The sequence below is a fragment of the Pogonomyrmex barbatus genome, unplaced genomic scaffold (genome assembly GCF_055798465.1).
Source record: "Pogonomyrmex barbatus isolate J1 unplaced genomic scaffold, ASM5579846v1 scaffold4, whole genome shotgun sequence".
NCBI classification, from domain to species: domain Eukaryota; kingdom Metazoa; phylum Arthropoda; class Insecta; order Hymenoptera; family Formicidae; genus Pogonomyrmex; species Pogonomyrmex barbatus.
Genome location: NW_028297138.1, coordinates 3,568,396 through 3,595,359, shown reverse-complemented (window position 1 = coordinate 3,595,359; position 26,964 = coordinate 3,568,396). Strand labels below are relative to the sequence as shown.

General features: G+C 38.5%; 1 long non-coding RNA gene across 1 annotated transcript; it reads left to right on the top strand.

Annotated features, from left to right (window-relative positions):
- Window positions 1-22,125: 22,125 nt before the first annotated feature.
- On the top strand, window positions 22,126-26,964 carry LOC148935682 (uncharacterized). Its single transcript, XR_016140114.1, has 2 exons — window positions 22,126-22,699; window positions 22,923-26,964. It is a non-coding gene; the product is annotated as an uncharacterized LOC148935682 (long non-coding RNA).

Sequence of the window (26,964 nt, the reverse complement as noted above, 5' to 3'; positions counted from 1 at the left end):
CGCGTCGTTCTCCGACTGTTTTACAGATTTGACGGCTAGATTCCGCGGTGGCCGGACGCGTTTCTGTACCGTTGGTTTAATAAAGAGCGAGTCTTTCCTAAAACAGTGTTCTTCCTTTCCGAAAGCGCTCCGCCGAGTATCGCGATCACGGGAAGTAACGCCGCGAACGCGACAATATGTTTCGTGGCGACTCCGAAAAGAGGCGGTCGTGCATTCTCCGCTTACAAACATTGTGATCGCGGCATACATAACGGCGCAAGCACGATTAAAATTGTACAGTTACTTAGAATTATTGGATAAACGGGTTTTATATTACGACACGGATTCGTGTATATATGTCAGTACCGGCGATCCGAATGAGTATGAACCGCGTACGGAGAATTTCCTGGGCGACATGACAGACGAGCTACGGCCGCGGTAGCTACATCGAATCGTTCGTTTCCGGTGGTCCGAAATTCTACGCGTAGATTGTTCATACTCCGTCGGGGTGCACACACGAAACATGTAAAATTAAGGGTATTACTTTAAATTCATCGAATAGCGGGTTAATAAATTTTAGTAATATTAAGAATATGTTAATAGAAAAAAAAAGAACAAGACGAGACGAAGCCGGTCCATCGATAAATCTACATTTCAGTGCAATTCGACGCACAGCGTTTCACGACGTTGTTACGCGAGATGAAACAAAGATATGCTCACCGGTATTGCTGAAACGTAGATTTATTAATAATTAATAATTATTCGGTTCCGTACGGTTATGTAATGTGGAATAAATTTTCTCGTCCTAAGCTTTCTTAAATAATCGAGTTTTCCGCCTCTAGTCAAAGATTGTAAGAAATTTTTGTAAAATATATTTTTCAGAGAGAACAAAATGTAAAAATAATGTAAATGTGTACATGTGCTAATATTAATTTATATCTTAAGTAAATATTGTAATTTTTAAATTAAGAATTTTATTTTTATAAAATTGATGTTCGATTTATTTTAAATAAATCTATAAAAATTATATTTCTTAAAATATGTTTTTTCCCGTAACTCTTTTCCGCCTTCCTTCAGCCATTTAAAAAAATAAACATATTTACATAAACAGAAAAAATTTGATTTCTTCAATTTCCTACCCTCGTTATATTTTTTATAAAAACGATACCTTTTATAGAAAAGGTAAGAATATATATATATATATATATATATATATATATATATATAAAACAAATTTTAAAAAAGATTTTTCATTTCATATAAAAATATTTTATATTTAAGAAAAACGATTTTATCTTTAATTTTTTAACGCAAACTATATGGCTGGCTCATAACGCTGTTTCGCCGGCGCGAGCATCTTCGAGGATAAGCTTGCTCACACCGCGGGGGTGAATCAGCTCGCCCGCGGTGTTCTTCGCTAGCCCTCGCGGGGAAACGCTGGCGCGAGCGTATCTTCGCCGCGGTGGGCCCCCCCGGTCGCTGGGATAAGCTTACAGCTCCCTCACAACCATCAGCCTTTATGAAATCGCGCACAGACGCGAATCTGCCATTTCGTAAAATGGATATACGGTGGAAACATCCGTGGACGTCGATCGTGTGCGGATCCACAGGATGTGGGAAAACGATTTTTGTGAAGAGATTTCTTCGTCATTTATCCGAAATGGCCGATGTACGTTTCGAAAGAATTTTGCTTTATTACGCGGAGTGGCAGGATGCTTATCAACAGCTTCAATACGAAACTCGAGATTTCGTTGCAGCGATCGAATTTCACGAGGGATTACCGCGTCTGGAAGATTATTCTAGCGATCTGATTCGTCCGAAATTAATAATAATTGACGATCTTATGAGGGAATCGTCTTCAAGCGAAGCGATCGTAGATCTGTTTACCAAGGGAAGTCATTATAAAAATCTCAGCGTAATTCTCATCACACAAAATCTCTTTCATCAGGGCCGCGGACAACGCGACATATCTCTGAACGCGAATTACTTTGTGGTTTTCAAAAATCCCCGGGATCGCGCGCAAATTCGTCATCTCGCTCGTCAAGTCTACCCGAACGATCCAAAGTTTCTCGAGGAAGTGTACCATCGTCACGTCCCAACCTCACGGATATTTATTGCTTGATCTAAAACAATCGACCGGACGAGTATCGTTTTCGCACGAGCATATTTCCCGATGATACGGCGAATTACGTTTATGTAGCGCGCAGATCCTTTTCCGAAAGTTTCGTATAAAAGTATCGTCCACGCATTCTCTCGCGACAGTTGCGCGAGTTCCTCGCGATGAAGAAGAGAACGTTATCGATTAATGCGAGAAAAATCGCGGAATGCTCGATCGGTAAGAAAAATATCTGTCTTCTCGAAGCGCTGTGTTATTCGAACAAAAATCAGCGCGCCTCTTTCTTACGCTGGGCAGACGAAAAATTCATTCGTTGTATCTGCGAGTGCGGTTTCAATACTCAAGGGTAACGTTCCGCTCGAACGCAGTGAAAAAAATCGTCTAAGCAAATATAAAACAACTTTGCATCACTTAGCGAGAAAACGTTGTAATTGGAAAAGTAAGAAAAGGCTATTACTACAGCGAGGCGGATTTTTACTATCTTATCGGACCTATACTATCCTTCCTATTTTCAAAAATTATCGGAGGGTAGTTCAAGAGAAAAGAAGAAATCGAGTTATGGAAAGGGCAAAGAAGATGGTCTTAATTTCCATGGATAATCTCGAAAGAATACAGCAACGGCTCCAACAACAACAACAACAACAACAACAACATCCGGTAATAGGCACGACGGAAAACGTCGCACGACAGAATTTGGAGATGATACAGGAAGAAAATTTAAATTCCGTACAAACACCCGGTACGCCTTTATCATGACTCGATTCAGATATGAGCAGGATTCTTAATTCACCCACTCCGCGCGATGTAAGCGAGAAATGGAAATTGTATAAGGAAGTACTTTGGCGATATCTTCATTTTAATAAAACGCAAAAGGCAGATTCGATGCGTAACACCGCCGATGAGAACAATTCAGATGCGCGGGAGGGAGACGTGGCCGAACAGGCGCGCGAATCATCGAGCAAATCTCCTCATTTCGAAGAGTACGTAAGTAATACAGTACGGGCTGAGTCTTTGCGTAGGCGCGAGCGGCAAAGCGTCGAAAAAATATTAGAAAATGTGCCGAAAAGTTTTCGTGCCAAGGCACGTTTACTTTTGAAACATTTGATTGATAAAGCAGTACCCGCGAGAATTACTTGGAACGAAGAAGGAATCGTGACTATCGAGGGTAACGTTATAAAAGATTCGAATATCATGGAACTGATAAACGATGCGATGCGCGAAAGAAAAACCGTAAAAGCAACAGGAAGAGGTCAGTTTGCACGAGTACTGCGTACGACGAACACCCCGGCTGTACTCGTAGGAAATAAGGAATTGTTAGCAACCACATTTGTCAAGATATTATCACCACCACGAACGAGTTCCACCCCGAAAATACCAAGAAAACTTTCAACGACGACGACGACGACGACGACCACGACGACGACGGGGACGAGAGGGTACGACGCATGAGAAAGAGAAAAAAACGCAAGACCGAAGAAGTAGAGCGAGCGAAGTACGCGTTGTTTCTTTCGCCGCATTTTCGTAAAGACGATATCCCTATAACCTTCGTGAAAGATTCTCGACAGGCAAGAAAGAGACGCTTACTCGATTGGAGTGAATTGAAATGACCAGGCTTGAAAATTTGTATTATGATCCAGTGCACTATGCGGGATATTCGGCAATGGATAACTTGGCGCATGCCGCTAAACCGAATTTCTCTCTTAAAGAAGTAGCTCGCTAGCTCGAATCGCAAGACGCGTACACACTGCATCGCTCCTCGAGGCGAAAATTTCCACAATTACGTTACAACATGACGAATATCGACGATCTGTGGGAGGCCGATTTGATCGAACTCCGTAGTCTCAAGAGTTATAACGACGGATTTTCTTATCTGCTCGTGATTATCGACGTACTTAGCAAATTCGTCTGGGTGGAACCGCTGCGGGATAAAACGAGTAATTGCGTGACAAAGGCTTCCAAAACATTCTCTCGAGAAGCGATGGACGAGCGCTCGTGTACTTACAAACCGACAAGGATAAAGAATTTACCGCACACCCGCTGCAAGATTTTCTGAAAGAAAGAGGCATACGTTATCGCGTAGCTCGCAATCCAGACATCAAAGCCGCTGTCGTTGAACGCTTCAATAGAACGTTGAAGGAGCGAATGTGGCGCTATTTTACGCATAAAAACACGCGGCGTTACATCGATGTGTTGCAAGATATCGTGCGCGCTTACAATCACACCCGTCATTCATCCATCAGGATGCAACCGGCGACCGTTACGAGAGAAAATGCCCGCATCGCACGTGAAAATATGGAGCGACGTAGAGGCGAGAGAGAGAAGAGGGCATCGAAAGTAGTAGAACAAAAGGCTAAATTCGATGTTAACGATCTCGTACGCGTCAGTAGAGCGAAAGCCACTTTCGAGAAAGGATACGAAACGCGGTGGAGCGAGGAAATATTTCGAGTTTGTCGCGTCCTCCATTGGCGAAAACCCCGCGTGTACGAATTGTGCGATTTATTGGGTGAACACATCGATGGGATTTTTTATGAACAAGAATTAGCACGGGTCAATAAAAACTTAGCGAAAGAAGAGTTTATCGTCGAGCGCGTGATAAAGAGCAAAGGATGCGGTGCTAATAAACAGGTGCTAGTTAGCTGGCAAGGATATCCCAACAAATTCGATAGTTAGATCCCCGTTTCGAGTTTAACTTTTCTCCAAGATGGAGGAGGAGCAATTTTTCATGGTTCTTCCGAGCGATATCAGTAAGAAGTATTTTCCGGGAAATACAACCTCTTCTTTCACCACACAATTACCTCATAGTGTACATTTATTCGGAGAATGGGAAGTCGCGCTTAGCGAGATTCAATTTCCCTCCAGTCTCTTTCACGTACGTCGAGGAGATAATAAGGTTAGATTTGTCGATTTGAAGAACGAAAATGATGAGAAAAATGCTGATAAGTTTACGGTGAAAGAATTGCACTTACAAGCAGGGGTTTATGAAAATACAGAGGAACTTATCTACGCGATTAATAAAGAGTGCAGACGCGCCGATTCGCATTTTACTTTCGAACTACAAAAAGGCTCAGGTGGTAATATCCGTATAAGCATCGAATGTGACGACAACTGTACTCTCGTTCATTATATAAATCTGCCGGCTAATATTTTTCAAATATTGAAGATCAACACCAATGATACCGGCACAATTTACCGTCACAAATTACCTGATTTCAGCGAATTAACACCGTTTTTGAAACTCGGTTATACCATCGGTGTTGGACGCACAGTCTTTCTGGACTGTAGAACCCTGTAGCCTATGGCACGGTATCCCTGATAAAATGTACGTTTATTGCGACATTTGCGAGCCTTACATAACCGGCGATACGCGGGGTTCGCTTCTTCAAATCGTTTCAATCGATACATCCGGCTGTAATTACACGTACGGGACGAATCTGGTAAAATATTTTCCCACTCTGCAACATACTCCATTGTGTCAAACGAAATTCCGTAAAATTGAAATAGATATAAAAAATCATCGTGAAGAAAAAATACCATTCGAATCCGGAACGCTGATAGCGACATTACTTTAGACGTGTCCGTTAATTACCATTTGCGGTGGAAAGTCTCGGAGCTTTGAGAAAAAAACTAATCATCCCATGGAATACGACGAGTATTACGAAAGGCAGAACGGTGGAGGTAGGGGAAAAGGAATTCCTCGAATTTTCGTCGGTTCACCCTATCAACATGGTCACCGGGGATCGAGAGTTTCCTCGGAGGATTATTTAGAAGGACACTTCCTTATCTAAGCAGGGGAATACGTGCACTCGGGAAAGAAGCTTTACGCACCGGAATTGGCGTGATAGAGGATGTTGAAAACAATACTCCGTTCAAGGAAGCTCTCAAAACGCGACTCAAGGAATCGGGTAGAAATCTCAAGAGAAAAGCCAGAGAAAATATAAGTGAATTAATGAAGGGATCGGGATATAAAACATCTGCAAAAATGCGCGTGGCTCAGTTTCCTTTTGGAGGGCACGACGCACGCACCGGTAAATCCGGGAGCTCTGTTCGTGAACGTAGACGAGTCGGTAAAAAAAAGAAATCGACGAAAATCAGTGTGAAAAATACGAATAAATAATCATCGAAAAGGAAAGCAGCGGCGAAAAAACTAAAAAGCCGACGAAATAGCGAGAAAAAGCGCACCGTATCCGATATATTCCCTTAACTAACGCGAGTGTGAATCGTAGGTTTGAGAAATATATCTTTTCTCCATACTCACTCGAGCGAGTGTTTAAAGAGTGAGCTCGATCTTTTCAGTTTATCACCTACTCAAACGAGTATCGAGAGTTCACAATGGATTTATTACAAACCGGTAACTTCGCTCGCGGACGACGCACCTATAGAATTCGTTGTACCCGGACACGGAGAAGATTATCTAGATCTCACGCATACCATGCTAAGCCTTCGCGTACGAGTGGAAAGTTTACCCGGCCCTGGAACAGCGGCAGGAGGAAACAAAGTAGGCCCTGTAAATCATCTACTACATTCGATGTTCAACCAGATCGATGTATACTTCAATCAAAAACTCGTATCACCTCCGAACAACGCCTACGCGTACCGCGCGTACATCGAAGCATTGTTAAATTATTCTTCACCGGCAAAAACTTCCCATCTGACTCCTTCTCTCTAGAACACGGACGAGCTCGGTCGCGCTATTATGGACGCGCTATTAGAATCGGGAACGCCAAATCAAGTAAGACGCGCCTGATACGTCCAAGGAAGGACGCTGGATCTAATAGGCCATCTTCATTGCGACGTCTTTAATCAGGATAAATTTTTAATTAATGGGGTAGAGGTTAGAATGAGACTCAAGAGATGCGTTTTGTCTCATGGAAGCCAACTCAACGTCGAAAATACATATTCTAGATGCTAGTTTGCTCATAAGAAGAGCAAAAATAAGCTCCGGAGTGTTACTCGAGCATGCGAGAATGTTGAGTAAAACAACCGCCAAGTATCCTCTGACACGAGTCGAAGTTAAAACTGTTGTAGCCAAGCCTACAACCAATAATAAAAGTAGTCCGCATGGCAACAAAATTAGGTTGCACGAACCTCGAAAAGTCTTTCGAAAGATTACACAAATGTGTGATCGCCGAAATCGCGACCAGTCTTTCGAAAGACCGAAGAAATGCATCGCGAGAACATTGCGAAAAAGCTGATCAACAAATTCCTAAATTTGATGATCAAATCGAGCGTGATATTGATTGATCAATATCACGCAACCGATCGACGCAATCGATCAGAATGCTGACCGGGCATCGATCAGACTATATAACCGGCTATACAAGGCGGAATAGTCAGAGTCGGGAATCAATCAAACATTACGTGTCGTTCGGAATCGTTATTATTATCGCGCAAGATATTACACGAGCACAGCGAAGTTCACGCGAGCCGTACTATCAACGTCTCAAGTGACATACTCGGTCGACGGCCGCCAGAGTAACGCGATACGCGCCCGTCGACGATTAACCGTGTGTGAAAGAAATAATATAAGCAACCCAAGAAATTGTGCAGTTGTTAAATAAATCAAGTATCCTAAAGAAAGTGTGTTAGTGATTCCAAGATTTCCTTCCATTCGTTCGATCCTGCTCGGAGTCCCAACTCCTTAGGCTTAACGGACCCGACTATCTCTAAAAATTAACGTTGTAGCCCATCCGGGGTACAACAAAACGTTCACGATTCACGCAGGAATGGGAGAATCGATTGATAACGCGATACTCGGCCAGCTTCCAAAACGCGTAATAGTCGGATTCGTCGATAACAAAGCGTTTAACGGCGATAGAAAGCTAAATCCATTTAATTTCAAAAATTACGGCATAAATTTCTTCTCGTTATTATATGCCGATGGCATGCAAATTCCGAGCAGACCGCTGCAACCAAATTTTTCAAAAGACGAGCCGCTCTACATCGAGGCTTATAACACCCTCTCCTCGGGAACTGGCATCCATTTTCTAAACGAGGGGAATTCCATAAGCAGAGAAGATTATGCCGATGAATTCACGCTTTTCGCTTTCGATTTCACTCCCGATCTATCGGCAAATTGCGCAGGACATTGGAATCTTGTCAGACATGGAAGTTTACGATTAGAGGTACGATTCGAAAAGGCGATTACAACAACGATTAATTGTATCCTTTACGCTGAGTTCGAAAACGTGATGGAAATCGACTCTTCGCGTCAAGTCATTGTAGATTTTAGCGGATAAAGCCAATGGTGGGAAACCTCACCCCTCCACTGTGGTCACTCCTTATATTTACTCGAACTACAACGGAAAACAGCTTCAATTTTACTCGACACATGAACTACGCCGCTTCGGAAAAAAAGCATATTCTACATCATGGATATAATCTTCGATATACAAGGTTTCCGTGACATCGAGGGAAAGTTTATACCGAAGGAAGTTGCGCTCGTCGGGGTTAACGAAGCGTAGATCATTGGATTGTGCTACCACTGTATCCGTTCACCGAATTACCCGAAAAATCGAGAAAAGAAAACAACTGGCTCTCGCAAAACTTCCACGGTATCGAATGGATTGACGGAACAGCCGATTCCGAGCATTTCACGGTGGAACTACGTGAAATTGCACGGCAGGTACGTTACATATATATCAGAGGCCGTGAGAAAGTACTTTACTTGCAAAAGACGCTCGACAGAAACGTATATAATCTAGAAGGAATCTCTCCCGCATTCAGAAACCTAGCGGAAGACGAGGAGCATGAATTACGCTGCGGTCATCACGGGTTTCGAAATTCTAACAAATTTCGTTGCGCGTTGCGCAACGCGTGCAAACTGAGATACTGGATGCAATCGCAAGAAGGCAGCAACAGCAGCTGTAATTCGAGCAACGATGATTCTTTTACCGATCAAAGCTTCAATGACTCCGATACAGAAAGCGGAGTTTTTACGATAAAACGAAATTTTCCGAATCTCCTTAGGTGGAGAAATAAGAGCTTGGAAACAGAACAAGCGGAGAAAGAAGAGCTATCGAAACTCGCACATGAAAAAAAGGAGACTTCTATCGTAAAATCCAAGCAAGAGGATAAAAATATAGCGACACCAGATAGGGGGGAAATAACCGAATCGTCTCCCCTTTCTGCAAGAGATGAATTCGTTCGAAATCTTACGGGCGCTGCGTCATCTCAGTGTCGGACATGCGGGTGTGTATCCTGCCGACAGAATCCCGATGGTGTGGACGAAGTCGACGGCCATCGTCGCGAACACCGATAATCACGATCGCCCTGGACAACACTGGGTCGCCTTCTACATAGACAAGCATGGAGAAGGCGCTTATTTCGATAGCTACGGACTACCTCCCTTGGATTCCAGATTCAATCTGCGACTTCAACGAAACTCTACTATCCATAGATGGAACATCACGCGTCTACAGGGCACATTTTTTCAAACTTGTGAGCAATATTGCTGCGTATTTCTTTATTATTTGTCCCGCGGTTATAATCTTAAACAATTTCTCGAAACATTCAGCGAGGATTACGAAGATAATGATAGATTAATTGTACAATTATTTCGTAAAATCTTTCTTCATGGAAAAAGTAAATGCGATAAATCTCATATAACGTGCTGCCATATACAAACTTGTACTTTTAAGAATAAGTAAATATTAAACAACACTATTATGAAATGATATGTACAATGATGTATTACATAATAATAATAATAAACTTAATGATTTTGTAACTTAAATTCCAGCCCTCTTATTTTCCCGCCAACCTAAAATTAATCCTAGCTACATTACTTCAAGCTAAAAATATTTAAAACATTTTGCAGACATTGCGTTTGTCATAGGATAAGAGCTTCGTATAACCCTGAGATCGTTAAAACATCTAAAGCGAACTTGTCCGTTCCTGTTTTCCCATCGCGTCCCATTCTTCGCTAGGTATATGATCCCCCTTCAACACCCCGACATCCTTCTTGTCGCCATTTTATCGCACCCCCGATCAGATCCCGGAACAAATTCTCCTCAGGTGTCCGCCATCTTTGCACACGCCATTTTGTCGGACCCGAACGGACCCAGACACTTTCATCCCCTCCCCTATCTTTTCGTCTAGCATTTCGACAACCAATCACACCCCGGGCAGCTTTGGGAGCATCCAATCACGCATGTGGGCAGCTATGGGAGTGTCAATCAGAACGCACCATTAATTACCTAATTATCTCCGGCCACGCCCCTCAGCCAATCAGAATGCTCCATTTCCAGGAGGCCCTATCTTGACAGCTGGAGGCCACGTCCCTGGCGCCAGTGGGAAAGTGGTGGGGGTTTGTTTTGACGCCCCATAGCAGCCCACATACACAGAGAAAATATTAACGGACCAAGGTATGAATTTCGTCAGCGATGAGATGTTTAAAGATGTATGCACTCTTTTGAAAATAACGAAAATTCAAACTACCGCATACCATCCAGAAAATAACGAAGTTCTAGAGAAATCACATAGAACTCTAACCGAATATTTGAGATATTACATAGATGAAGATCAAACTAATTGGGATGAATGGATTCCATACGCGATGTTTACTTACAACACGACACCGCATACTGCGACGGGTTATATGCCGTTCGAACTACTGTACGGGCACCAAGCAAGCCTACCTACGGCACTGATGGCACCGCCGAAATCGTACTACACGTACGATAACTACGCGCAAGAATTGAAGGAGCGACACAGAAACTGGCGAGCGACACAGAAACTCCGAGCTACACAGAAACTGGCGAAGGAACACCGTGAGGCGAAACAAAAAATGAAAAACTATGCCGACAAAAATGCTAACAGCAAAACTTTCAAAGTGGATGATAAAATCCTCTTGCATGACGAAACAGTGCGTCGAGGATGGTCAAAGAAATTAGAAGCACCATGGATAGATCCGTACCAAGTAATCGAAAAAATTTCGGACGTGAATTATAGAATCAAACTAAAACGAAGAGTCGTGACTGTACACGCGAACCGATTCAAACTATTTATCGAAAATTAGAAAACGGACACGCACGATGAAACACTCGCGAGGAAAAGCATTAATAAAGCATTCGTAAAAGCAAAAATTATATATATATTAATAGTAATAAGGTTAGTAAATAAAAATTGAAAACATACCAATTGCGGCGACGCAGCACGCGACAATCTGCCGTCCAATAGCGACGCAAACCCAGATCCGCAGGGGATCACGAGGATACCTCGCCTCGACCCACGTACGTGTCTGCTCGACCACGTGGTGAGCCACCATGAGGCATGCACACACTTCGGACACACGATGGCGTACTCCCGTTCGCACATTGCGCACTGCATTGTTAATTCCATTACTGTTGATTTCAAAAGTCAGTTGCGCGTTTTCATAATTTACACGTTTAACGACAAGACTGTGCGCGGCCACGGACAACGTCAGACTGAATTAAATAATTTACTATATGCACTTCGCAGAAAAAATGCACGTGTAGGATTCACCGAAAAGCAATCCGAATCCCGATACTCCTCGCAGGACGCCTTGCGGGCGGAAGAGTACAGATAACACGATTCCCGGCGTACGGATAACAAAGAACCGTTTCGTTTCGAGGAACGAGATTATAATAGACCGAGATTATAATAAACCATGCCGTACTACATGTAAAGGAAAAGGGAAGAGAAAGAAAAGAAAGAAAAATGCACAAGCGACACACAAAAAGAGGGAGAGATAATAAAATACGCTTACCTTAATGTTACGGTGGCAACACTTCCATATGTCGTACCCCGGAAGTGTCACAAACGATGACCAAAATCCGATCCACTGGGAATCACCGGCTAACCCATGACTCCCGTCTGAGGGTACGTGCACCATGCCCCGCGACATATACATTTCGTCGCACACCATTCATGTCGCACACGCGGAGTCGTAACGCGACACGAGGCGTTACGACAAGCCAATAGGCGTGGTCACACGACGCGCACAGGATAGGCATATAGCAACGGGTACAGCGCCGTACAACGCGTATGGAACATGACGGTAACTATCTGAATAATCGTCCGGTGCGAAAGCTGCTGGTGAACTGGCATGCATCAAACAGCATAAGAAAAAAATTAAATAGAATAAGGAAGTGTAATATGATTCCCGAACTTTTCAGGATAATGGCCATACAATGGCACATATGCAGCCGCATTGCCATAAGTGCTGAAAAAATTTCAAAATACGCCAGGCATCTATTTCAAAAAAACAGGATCGATGAACCAGGTGCAAACGATCTGGAAATTAATAATCAAACTGGACATCAACGCGCTAGAAAAAAGAGCGCAACAGATGGAAAAATACTTGGATCAAACCAGCGAGCAAGAACATCATCGGACCCGTCCAGTTTACTTGTAAAAACATAATGCAAATAATACAAAAAGACAATGCAAAATTAACACAGTTGTTAACGCGACTGAGAACTATCTATTACTAGAGACGGCAAACGACTGATAAACGCGATTGGCGCGATAAGCAAAATGTTATTCGGCATCATGGATGCCGAGGATGAGGAGTATCTCAATGAACAAATACAAATGCTGCAAGAAGCCCAACAGACTTTACAATACGCGACGAAAACTCAGATCAAAATTATCAACGCCACAATAGGATGCACATGGATGCATTGGACAAAACGGTTAGTCACAACGAAAATATACTGCGGAATGTCACGGCACGGAATTGCAGCTTGCGAAATATACGCAACGTGAGAACATGGACGAAAACTTATTAATACTGCGGATTAATAATGACAGACCTTACAAAGGTCGTAGAAAATACAATCGATTATTTATCATTGACTAAAAACGGGATAGTACACGCGTGACTATTACCGTTGGAAACGATCATAACAGAGCTGCGAGAAGCAGCGACTCAATTGACCGAAGGTCTACATTTTTCATTTACAATACAGGTGGAAAACTGGCGTATGATCCAAAAATATATAACAATAAGCGCATATTATAATAAACCGGATATTTACACGATTATTCGTTTCCCGGTAATCGCGTTTCCAACATTTAAACTAATAAGAACTATATCATTACCGATACGCAATCACGATATTTTTACATTCATAAAAATTCATCACTCGGTAGTAGCGATAAATAAAGAAAATCATCACTACATATTGCCAGACAAAAACGAACTACAAACATATATACAAGCGGACAACTGTACACATGCGAACGAGATTTCCCTGTCTATCATATTAACACGAACGCACCATGCGAGGTGCAAATCTATGTAAACGCGCCGGGTCAACTCAACTGCGAACAGCGATGCGTAGCGTCCAATATACCTTTGTGGATAACATTAACGGAACCACAAGCGTGGCTATATTCGATGATAGCAAACCAAAAAATAAATATGTGCGATAAATCACCGAAACAACAATTAAAACTAAGCGGCATAAGAAAAATAAAAATTAACGGGAAATGTAAACTAACAACGCCCGAAGTAACATTAGTGACAACTATTGATGAGATGCATACAGACACAATTACCAGACTTTAATTTAACGCTTACGCCGCGCGACAGCGCTAATCAACTGATAAAAAATATTAAGTAAAAATATTAATTACAACCGATAATAAAGAATCCACTCGAACTCGCTAGACTAAGCATATTAGAAGACGAAGTAAATAAACAGGTAGACGAAAATATGTATACATTCAAAAATAGTCATTTTGTATATCCGATTAGCTTTAGCGGATTAATAGTAAGCGGATTATAGTCGTTACCGTTATAATAATTGTAATTGTAAGGAAAAAGAGAAACTGTAATAAAGAATCTCCCGTCGTAACACCAAAGGTTTGCGAAGCAATGATGTATTAAGAGCAAATGTAAAATAAATGTAAAATAGATGTAAAAAACAAAATAGCAACCCATGTAAAACTTAATTATAAAGATTAACATAAGATTAACATATACACATACAAAGATTAACATATACACATTGCGAAATATTATTGTACGACTAGTATAAGCGCTAAATTAAAAGAAAACTCTCTCTCGTTTTCTTTTTCCAAGGGGGGAAGGATGTTGTGAGGCAATCTAAATAAAGTAACCGACCTCGCCACATCGCCGACTAGTCAGAATTCCAAGAATTCTGACTAACCCGAGAATTAAAATGTGTAATTAAAATATGAATGAAAAATAATAAAGGATAATGCACGAACGCGCCGATTGCAATCGATGTGTAATTCGGCAAGAATGCTAACTCCGACAACACGTGTTGAAACGCTGACGTACCAAACAACGTTTCGACATGAGGACGCGCCGAGACCGCATAACAGCGGACCGATAAAAGAATGACGAGAGTATCAGGCGCAGGCTTAGAGTCAGAGGCACAGACGTACGAGTAGGACTGTCAAGGAATTGTGATAGTTCGCGGGTAATTCGATAATAATGGACACCAAGTGTACAATAAAAGGTGTTTATTTCCAAACTATGTGGCTACTTCTCCTCTTCCGTCACGATCCCCTTTCGTTGCGCCCGAAGCGACACAACAGTATTTAAATTATCTTTGCTCCATGCTTCCTCATCATCCTCAATTATTTCAAAAGTATGCAATTTATAATGTTCTTGGAAATCGAAATACATTTCTTTCGTTATTTCCAATCCATTGTAATGAAAAATACTGTCTAATAATAATTTTTGGATGTTTGTTGACTATAAAAAAATGCACATCTGCTAGTATTTATACATTGAATTTATTAATACCTATCTTTAACAATGCACTTAAGCTTAAAAAGTATCATGTTTGAAAGATATTCCGATACAAAAGATAAACAATAACATATTTTATGATAATTTTCTAATGATGATACGGTTAATGAAATTATTATCACTTCTTACATCACAAACACGCATTTTAACAGTAATATTATTACTTAATTTTCACGTCTTTTGACGTGACTTTTCTCAAAACAATAAAAGTATTCTTTAGAATGGATAAATATTGTATAATAACATAATTATTTTAATATTTATAAAATACAATAAAAAATAAATTTGTGTTACAAAATAAATGCATCTTAAACAAATTAAAAAATGATTATGCTATGAAGTACGTTTAGGAATTAGTGTATAAAGACAATGTAAACAAATAAAAGTATATTTATTCGCGTAAACAAATAAAATAAAACAAATAAAAAAAATTTTTAATTTAAGATACCATAATGATAAAATATATGAAGAATGAATGAAAGTAATGAATGTTTTTATATGTATAATTAAAGAAAAACAATGAAAATTATTATTATTATTATTACTTGTAATACATAAAACAGAAATACAATTTTGCCACGCAAGCGATACATAAAAGCACAAACGATGCGATATAGCGACGTTTTCAGATTATTTCTGAAAAATGCGATTTTGTAAAATAACTATTATATACGGTTGAATTTGGCATAAAATTCCCTTCAATTTTTTTATTCTTAGGAAAAATTTAAATTACGTAAAAATAATAATGAGGAGTGGGGATTTCAAAAATATTAAATTTAAAAAATCTAAACACAGTTATAAAGTACATAAGAAATAATAAAAGATCTGTCTAAAACATTTTTTTATATATTTAATATTTCGTTGATAATTGATGGAAATCAAAAATACAAGTTAGCCTTTGAGAGGTTGTTTCACTCCGTAAAACTCTAATTGGGTACATATAAAAAAATATGTGTCTCTTAAACTTTTGTATTTAATAACATATTTCAAGGAGAATCAAATCAGTTCCGGACAGTTGTGACAGATTCCTTCTTTACATTTAGGCATAGTTCGCATATGGCTGTCATTTTAGTTCGATTGCAATTCTGTCAAATTTTATAGTTTATTTATTAGTTGAAAATTGAGGCCTCAACAGCCTGAGATTCACGTGTTCGGCAGACTGGCGTCCACGGAGCTTGAGATCTTAGGAAATAATTTCAATTTATTATTCCAAATGACCTTTACGATATATCGGAGCTCGCGCATTCGCTCTGTAAATGAAAAGAATCGTGGAGTCCACTGGACGTAACATAATTTTTCTTACATTATTATATATATTTTTTTAAAGGTGTGTGCGCGCGCGCGCGCGCGTGTGGTGTGTGTGGTGTGTGTGTGTGTGTGTGTGTGTGTGTGTGTGTGTGTGTGTGTGTGTGTGTGTGTGTGTGGTGTGTGTAAAACAAAAATATGCAGATACTTTTAAAAAAAATTGCACTTACACATTGTAAATTACATAACTTTTTTGAAACAATTATGTCTCCTTTATAATTTATTTATCTTATTACTCTATGCATAAAGATAGGATTATCACACGTAAATACTTTAATTATTTTATATTTCATATCAAAATATGTCATAATGAAATATGTCATAATCAAATATAATTAAAAGAATAATTTTCACATTGCTTCTTTTACTAATATTGGATTGTCGGAAAAGTCATGACGCATTTTTGTAACAAATGGCGCTAGTTTATTTTTGGAAATATTAGTCAAATAAAATAATGTTCTAATTCGCATCTATGTTATTGCTATATCATTTAATAGCTGACAGTTCTAGCTTCATTCTAAAAAAAAAAAAATTGAGTGATTTGATTGAGTTTTGGAAATTTTATAACAAAGACCGAACTGAAGATGAAAGACCAAACTGTGCATTTTCGCCACATATTACTGTTTTACTCCTGTAAAGAGAAGAACGTGCGTCAAGCTTGTGAAAAGTTATGTAAAGTTTACGGTGACAATGCTCAACAAGAACGTCAGTGCCAACGATGGTTCACGAAATTCCATGCTGGTGATTTTGATCTCAACGATTTCTAGGTCAAAGAGGCTCACCGAGGTTGATGACGACAAAATAAAGGCATTGATCGAGTCAAACCCACGTTACACGACATGAGAGATTGCAGAAACATTGAACATCCATCATTCAAGCATTCACGACCACCTGAAGAAGGGTGGGATACGTAAGCAAGCTCGATATTTGGGTTCCTCATGAACTCAAAGAAGTTCATTTGACGGCGCGTATAAACATCTGCGATATGCTCATTAAACGTGAGGAAAACGATCCTTTTTTGAAGCGACTAATAACTGGTGATGAGAAGTGGATTGTTTACAACAATATGATGCGCAAATGGTTTTGATCCCGATGTGATGATTCGCCTTAAACGACATCAAAAGCAAACATTCATCAGAGAAAGGTTATGCTCTCAGTGTGGTGGAATTTTAAAGGTCTTGTGTTTTTTGAGCTCCTACTAACCAAACAATCAATTCGAATATGTACTGTCGGCAATTGGACAGTTTGAACGAATCCATCATCCAGAAACGTCCAGAGCTCGTTAATCGTAAAGGAGTTATGTTTCGTCACGATAACACGAGACCACACACAAGTTTGATCATCCGTCAAAAATTATTGGAGCTTGGATGGGATATGTGTTGCCACACCCACCATACTCGCCTGACCTTACGCCGTCAGACTTGTCTTGCATTCTTCAAAATTCCTTGCATGGTATAACGTTTAATTCAGATGAGGCTGTAAATCAGTACCTTGTTCAGTTTTTCGCCGATAAAAAGATCTTTCTATGATCCTTCTGTGGCGTTGCTGAGGAGCGTTGTCCACGATGTGTTGAATTTGATGACGGAAAAAGATGATGGCCGCGGTGAGATTTGAACCTAGGTCCTCAGGTGTCTAAGACTTGGCGCGCTACCACTGCGCTATGCGGGCCATGATACTTTTCGTGGATGCTTTGTTAGGTAGTTGTGTGAGCGGGGGACTGCCACACTTCTATGAGGAATTATGAAACTCATTGAAAGATGGCAAAAGGTTATTGAATAAAACGGGTAATATATCATTAATTGATCTTTATTCTTTATATAAATAAATGACCTTGGAAAAACATAAAAAAAACGTCATGACTTTTTCGATAACTCAATAATTAATTTCAAGGATATAAAAAAATTGTTCATCTTTAAACACACACACACACACACACACACACACATACACCCACACACACTTTTAATTGTAAATATATATAATTATATAATTTTTTTTCATATCTTCAAACTTTACTTTTTATAAAAGGAATAATGCGAAAATTATCTTTTCAAATGTCTTTTAATTGTCTTTCATATTTTTATGATTATTTCTATACCAAACAGAAATTTTACGAACAAAACTATTATACTATCAACATATATGAACATTTTTTTATAATAATAAATACTTACACATACTTATCAATACTTATATATACTTATATATGTTTTCATATATAATATTTATTTTAATAAAATTCCCCTTTAGGGGAGTCAGCTCCGATGATCTTGATCTTGATATATGTTGGCAATGTCATGATCTTCAAAAAGTTTTAGTCATCGCTCGCCCTTCGTTAAAAAATTATAATCATAAAAAATTGATAAAATAAAAATACGTTCAACTCCAAATTTGGAAAATAATCGTTTTTACATGTACAAATCTGCAGTTCACCCCACTCAGTAAATTTTAATTTCAACTTAGGAATTGCATTATAATAAAAAAAGGAGGATTATAATAAAAAAAATAATTGATGTGTGAACAAAGTTATTCAATATTTAAGTGTTCTAATGAGTATATTGGACTCATTATTTCGAAAAAAGATTTAATTCGTTCATCATAATTGTATTTTTTTAAAATAAAAATTCTGCTAAATAATTAGTAAAATGTTAATCAAGTGTACTATAGCGAGGAATATGTGCTCGCACTCTCTTCACAATTTTTCAATGTTTTGTATGTGTACATCAGTTTCTAGATTTACAAAATTTGTCGAATGGTTTACTGTTTGATGTGTACAATTTTCATTAGATAAAGTATCATATGCTCGCCATTTGTCTGTATAAATAATGGACCCAGGAAGAATATGTTGTCGAATAATTGATAAAAGTGCAATTTTTATGGTATAGTAGACAGAATGGGAGAAAGGAAACTGATTCTTTGTATATAAGAGAAATAAATCGGATTTTTCTCAAAAGGATTCTCAAGGCCTAATTCGAAACTATTAGAAATTTCTTCCGAGGTCTGATAAAACGGCGACTGCGAAGATGATAGGCATCTGAAGGGAATATACTGACGAGGATGGAATGCGAATTTTATGATATAATATACAACTTGGATCGAAGGAAGGAACCTAATTCTTTATATATATAAGATATAAATCACGTTTTTTTTAAGATGAAAGATTTCTCCAGACCTAATAGCTAACGATACTATTAAAATTTGTTCCGGGGCCGCTTCGGAGTCCAACAAAATGGCACTTGCGATAAGAAGGATGACGAACGTTTGAAGAGAATATGCTTGACTCTAAAGTAATGGAAAGAGATTTTTGCGATATGATACATAGGACAGCTCAAAGATAAGAATCTGATACTTTGTATATATGTAAATCAGGTTTTTTCTTAAGACAAAAGGCGTCTTTCTCGACGCCTCATAGCTAATGAAACTATTACAAATTTGTTCCGAGATCGCTCGGGATTCGATAAAGTGATATTTGCGATAAGAAAGATGAGGGGCATCTGAAAGAAATATACTTGACCTGACGAGAATGGAATGTGATAGGAAAACAGGAATAAACAGATTTGCACTAGATGTTTTTCTAACGAATTCAGAGTTATATGCAGCTTTTATCCTATAACAAACGCAATGTCTGAAAAATGTTTTTAATATTTCGAGTTCGAAGTAACGTAGCTAGAATTAATTTTAGGTCGAAGTGAAAAGAAAATAAGAGGGACAAAGACTGAAATTTAAGTTACAAAGTCATTAAGTTTATTGTTATATCATTGTACATATTATATCAATTCATAAATAAAAGTTACAAATTACAATTTGAGAAAATAATACGAAGAATTTCATTAAATCTGAGAGAAATTAATTCCACAAATATTATATCATATCCAGAGAAATACATATCCAGAAATATTAAATTTATTTGTGTACATACATTGCGCGCAATTTCGTGATAATTTCCTTTTAAACTGAGTTTTATAATATCACTATTCATGTAACTTTTTGGAAGGTTTAATTCTATTTCTTTTATAAGATATTGCGCGCATTTGTTAACATTATCGGTCATTATCAAACTTTGTAAATGTTTTAAATGCGCGTCGACATATTTCACAATATTTTCCAATCCGTGAAAAGTACTCTTCTGCATCACAATTGCGACAGCAAAGGTTTTACGTCTCTTCGACGGTGGCTGCGCATAGTCGTTCCTCGATGTTGAATTTCAGTATTTTCCATAGCGATCTCTTCATTTTCTTTATACGTCAGCAATATGAACCGCGCACTATAAGAGATGATAAAATTGATCGCAACATTCTTGACAATGATAGGTCTCGATTTATTGTTAGCGTTTAAATACTCGCCGATGTTGTTTATTGTTGCTAGGAATCGGCGTCGAAATAAATTCCTTCTATATAATTACCGGTTAATTTAACCACGAAAACTCCTTCGTTTGTTGTTTGCAATCCAATGTATTCTTTTCGTGTGAGAGATGTTGAGTCCATATGTTGTCGAGAGTAACATATGGAACTTATCGTTTCGTTCCTCGTTACAATTTCTCTTCAGAATATCGTAGATGTACTTGCGCTTCTCGGAATCGGGGACATTGCTCGGCTCTGGAGTATCGCACTTCTCGGTACCGGGAGCTTTTCGGTTCGCCATTATTCCTGCTTTCTTCTCAAATATAACTAATAATCACAAATGTCGAAATGAGAAGTAAAAAACTACTTTATGAAGTTGAAATCTCAAAATACGAGACTCGAATGAACTGAGGCTGATAAAATCGTCGAGCTCATCGACTTATCTACTAAGAAAAAGAACTGCGTGCGCAGATGGGGAAATGAAAAAATTATAAAATTTAAAAAATTTTTAAATTTTCAAAATTAAAAAAAGAAATTTAAAAACTTTTTAAATTTTAAATTATAAAATTATAAAATTTTTTGAACTTTAGATTTGACTTTTAGATTTTTTTAGGCTTTTAAAACTTTTTTGCAAAATATTTTTTAATAAACCTAGAAACTACAAAATAGAAAAGGAGGGGGTCAGAGGTATTTCTTGGGTGGGGAGCTCGTTTTCTTTTAGCTATGTTTTAGCTGTGAGAGAATAGAAAAGATATAAGCTGTATTAAGAAAAATTTTGACCTGTCCAATAGCGCGGTATTTTTTACATGCCATCCTCCTTTTCGGAGTATATGGTAAGATTTTCAAAGTATAAATACCGCGCGGAGTTATAAAAAAGGTCTATTTCCGAGATTATACTTTCTCGAGGTGACTTGGCCGGTTTTTACATTACTGTGCCGATTCGTTCGCTGTTTTAAATTTCTAAAATAGTGAAAAAATGGCGCTTCGTGAAAAATTGAGAAAATTTTTTATCGTGTGCGCGAATATCAACCCGACGATAAACGCGGGTGTTTATATTTCATTATTAAAAGATGATAAAGAAATAAATTATAACACCTTTGACAAATTCGTACCGGAGTGCTCGGAAATCCTATTAAGCATCATGTTAGGGTATTTCAATAATAAAAAACTTTTAAATATTATAAAAGAATTTATAACCGGTGCGATGGCGGGTGTGGGGGAGGATAATGCTGGCGGACATATCGCTTATTTTACAAGGCGAATCGAAGGAGGTAAATATTTATTTTTAAGGAAATTGAAATTAGAATATGTAAGTATAAAAAATTCTAATTTAAATATTTTTTAAGCGGGAGATAACATCGCGGTTGTGCATCCTTACCAATTATGGGGATTGAGATAAGGAAAAAGTAAACGAGCGTGAGTAAAATAATAGAAAATTTATATAATTAAAAATCTAGATTCTAAATTTTCAGATTTTAAATTAAAATATCGGATTTTTAGGATGAGTGCGAATGCGGATAGACGCGCGGCCTGAGGAGGATATCCCAATGGTTGATCTGGTTTCAGATAAGAAAATAGCAAATATTGCTTTCAAAATTAGCTCACTGAATATCGAAATCAATTAATAAAAACTTAATTTTATTTCAGATGTGGAAGAAAATATTGATGATGAGGAGACGGCAAAGTCGTCGGTGAGCAAAGCCAACACCGAAATTTACACATCGAATAAGTAATTATTTAAAATAATAAAAGTAAAAATAAATAATAAAAAATAAATAATAATAAAAATAAATAATAATAAAAATAAATAATAAATAATAAAATAATAAAAGTAAAAATAAAAATAATAAAAGTTACAAAATTCGTATTAGCTAATTCTTGAAAAAAATGATAATAATAACGATGTTTCTTTTTTAATACAAATAAACGATTTGAATGAACCCAAATATGAGGAAGAAGAAAATGAAGAAGAAAATGAAAAAGAAGAAGATATAAATGAAGAAGGAGAAGAAGGTGTTGACAAAAAAAGGCAAGAAGATGAAGAAGGAGAAAAAGATGTCGATGACGAAGAAGAAACTAATGACGAAGATGAAGAAAATAAAAACAGAAGAAGAGCCTTTGAGCAGATGCGCGATAAGCTTTTAGAAGAAGAGATCGAGGTTTTTCATCAGTGCAAAACACGGTCGGACTATTCTCCAGAAAATTACGAGGGTAAATTTCATATTATTTAAAATTTTAAAATAATTTATTCTTTCCGATAAATTTATAATAAACATTTTATGCTAGATTGACATGGTCTGTAAAAAGCGAAGAGAAAACTGCTCAAGATAAGAGATATTTTTGATATGCTGGAATCTATTCACTAACATAAAAAATTGAATATAATTAAAATATTTATCATTAATATTTTTTTTGTTTCCTATTTTCAATACAGACAGGAGAAGGAGACATTTCACAAAGAAGAAGATCTTTATTTACACCGGTTTCAGAATCATTTGTCGGATCTTCATCAACAGCATCACCAGCAGCATCAGCAACAGCATCAACAGCAGCAGTACCAGTATCGCTTAACCGACGAGGACGCTGAGGACGACGACGACAGGGTCAGTGAAAGTTTCACATATATCGAATTATAGGCGGAAAATTTCGAAAATTTGAAATAGTAGACAGGGAGGCGATATTTGCGATACGTCCTCTCGCGGAAGGTGCTAATAATATCGCGAGTTATTTCGAAAATGCGAAATCCATGCGTATGCGATACGTTTGAGCAGACCGGACGATTACGTGGGGTTATTCTTTGATTCGGTAAATTTAACGCATGGCCCAGCAGTCCTTTGTTTCGTCCGGCGCGAGACTTGACTCACGAGGACATATGGAAATTCATGAGTTTGATAGCGCAAAGCGCCGAGGATTTCGATATCGCGATGGATTTCACCATACGCGTTTTTAATGTAACGGTATTTTTGGGGCGAGGGGATGTATCAAATAAATTTAACGCACGAAGGCGTCGCGAAACAGGCGTCGATTTTAAAAATAAAAAATTCTGACAATCTGTGCCTTCCTCGCTCCCTCGCGGCGAGGATTTAGCTGCGAACGTGGTACTCTGCGCACGGGAGAATTGCACGAACGGTGGGAATCGGTAAGATACGCGACTTCTTCGTTACAGCGTGAGTTGGCGATTGGTTAACGAGGAGCGCGGATATCACGATCCCCAAGGAAGGTTGCAGATGATGATATAATGAAATCGAACGTTTTCAACGGTTTCTCGCTGCCGAAAATATCACTATAGTAATTTATATTTTTAATAATTTTGGTCGAAGTGGAAAACCGAGGTACGATGATCGCGCATTACTCGCTTCCCTCGGACGCGACCTTCATATACATTAAATATAACCCTATATTAAATTTAAGAGCGGCAGCAGGTTTGCGTGGCAGTTATTGCGAAGCGTGTATACGGGCTTTCGAAACGATAGGAGACATCGTTGCGCGAAAAAATGTCCGCGTTGTCGCTACTGTGCGTAAATCACGGTAGGGAAATAATTAGGTGCGAAGCGTGTAACCGTACATTTTTTGGTAATTCTTATTTCGAGCGTCATCGAGCGGAAAAATTATTAACGGAAATCTCGCGCATATGTAATTCTATTAAAATTTGTAGTAATTGCGCTCGATTTATACGCGCAAACACGGCACATAAATGCGACACGGCCTTTTGTAAAACATATCGTTCGTTATAGTCGTCGAATTATTTGTGTTTCATGCGACCTCTTGTTCGTAAAGCTGGTGACTTCGACTAGGATATAAATACCGTAATAATGCGAGCAGAAAAGTCGTGTGAAAATGAAAATGATAATCGCGGCGATAAACGAACAAACAAATGGTCGTGTCGTGTTTATATTTTATGATTTTGAAACGCGGCAAGACGAGACGCTCGTAAGTATCAAAAACGTGAGTATCCATTCTTTGCATAGCGCAACAAATTTGCGAAGCAAATGTGCAAACGAAAATGACATGACGATGCGCTGCCAATGGTGCGGAGTGTGCGAATTCGTATTTCGTCCAACATCTCCGTGAAACAATTTGTCGATTTCGCAACGCGAACAACAAAATGTTTCAAACAAATTATTTATATCGCACATAATGCGAAAGCGTTAATTCGACGCGCAATTTATCTAAAAATATTTAGTAGAAAATTCGAAAAGCATCCATGAACCGCGCATTATTTTGAATGAAACAAAAATCATCGTAATGACGGTCGGACATATGAAATTTATCAATAACATTAATTATATGCCAATGCGTTTATCCGATTTACCTAAGGCCTTTGGTCTGAGCGATACGTCAAATAAAGGCTGTTTCCCTGTACTTATTTAATACTATCGATAACAGTAGCAATATAAGGTCGGTTCTAACTCGGGAGCTCCGAGGAGAGTAGAGGGGCAGAGTTTCATGATACGGGACACTCTATAAGCGATGGATGCGGAACAAGAGATGGAGGAAGTGCGTCACTAGGTGCGGAGTCCATGGGGCGAAGAAGTGAAATATGGCGCGGGGTCCGTGAAGCGAGGGGTGCTCGGCATAACGTCACACGGTGCGAGGTCCGCCGCCGCTGCCGCTGCCGCCGCCGCCGCCACAATGTTTTCTCTCCATTTTTTCTCTCTCCATTTTTTCTTCTCTCTTCCTTCCTCTTTTCTTAAGTTTCTCTCTCTTTCCACCAAGATATCTCGTTTTGTTTTGATATTTTTTTGTAATTTTAATTTTTTAAATTAATTATTTTATTTAAAATTAATTATTTATTTAAAATTAATTATTTTTTCAAAGGAGATTTTTTTAAATATTACTTAGTAGTTTAAATTTATTATTATGAGTGATATTATTATTCGCGACAAGATGCGTCGGCACGCGATTCATTATCGCAACGCCTGAAATCGCGAAATTGAAAGGAAGAATGGAGAATAAACCGAGTAATATTTATCATAATATACATTTATTGGTCATGTAATACATAGTGTACAATAGTATCTATTGCGTACGTTAATGATTCACATCTATAATCGAAGTTTTGTTTTTAATTTTATGGTTGATATTATTTATTTTTTATCTACTTTATATCATCATTTGATACACTCCGAAATTAGATATCACATGCGAAAATATTCCACAGGTCGACGATATGAAATATTGTATATATATATATATATTTTTTTTTTAAAGCGGTAAAATCATTTTATCACGTGTTAAAAATTACAAACTTGCAATTTTACGTAGGTCAATGAAATATTTTATTAAACATAAATAACATAACAAAACATAACGAAATATAAAAAACATTAATTTAAGAATGTAATATGATAGAATACAACATGTACAATATGTTAGAAAATAAATTCTAATGTTACGTCCTGCGTACTTCACAATTCCTCCCTTTCGAACAATCACGAAGGGCTTCAAAATATCTCGAAAAATTCGTTTCTCAGCGAAAGTTATATTGCCTATTAAATGTTTTTTCGCTTCCTTGAATAAATAATTTCGGCGTCAACAGGACGGGAAAACTTGATAAAAGAAATTTTCCTATCGGGCCCATAAAACGGGATAATAAACGATTGAAATTCCATCATGTAACGGAAATTGTAAATCTTTTTTTTTATACTTTTATTTTCCCCTTCCCAAAAGTCGGAGGCGGGAACTCAATTTAATCAACCGGAAGAGCCGAGAGACATTTTTCGAGATATGTACCACCTTAGTTGATAAGTTAGATTTAATACACCGAAAGGCCGTTAAGGCCAAAAATCCAAAATTTTAATTAGACGTAAGGAACACACCCTAGAACCTCCTCCGTATCTCCAAGATACATAATCCGTGACTCCGACCGGCTCTCTCGCTCGCTGACTCTCAACCACTCTGTCGCCGTGCAACCTCTGTGAAACTTCTCCGTCCACCCTGCCTTTATGCTCTGCTGCAACCAGCCTGTGTTCTCCAACTTTGGCAACTGCAAGGTTTCTACCATCCAAAATCCTCACCACGGACCCTTCCTAAAAGTTGAAAGTGAAAAGTTCTCGAAGTGAAGACAAGTTCTTCGTGTTTATAAATCCGAGTGAATGTCCGGCGGGCCAGAGTCTCTAGCATCTGAGCTGTCACCACATCCAAAAGTAAGTGGAACTGTTATTTCCTTGCGGTTTCCCTCCGAGCATATCTTCGCAACCCGAATTATATTTTAACATCTGTAACTTATATTCACTTAATAGTGAACAATGAGAGAATCAATAGAAAGACGGCAAGACGGCGGGAAGCTAGGTTCCGAGCGCGAAGCCTGTTGGATCAGGCCTACCGGGAATTCTTCCAATCCATCAATCGCGTCGGAGCTTCATCAATGGAGAGCAGTCACACATCACCGCCGCGAGTTCCAACGCCTCGCACTCCATCCCCCATTTTCTGCCGAACCTCCTCTTTACCCTCACGAGTCTCAACGCTTCGCGCTC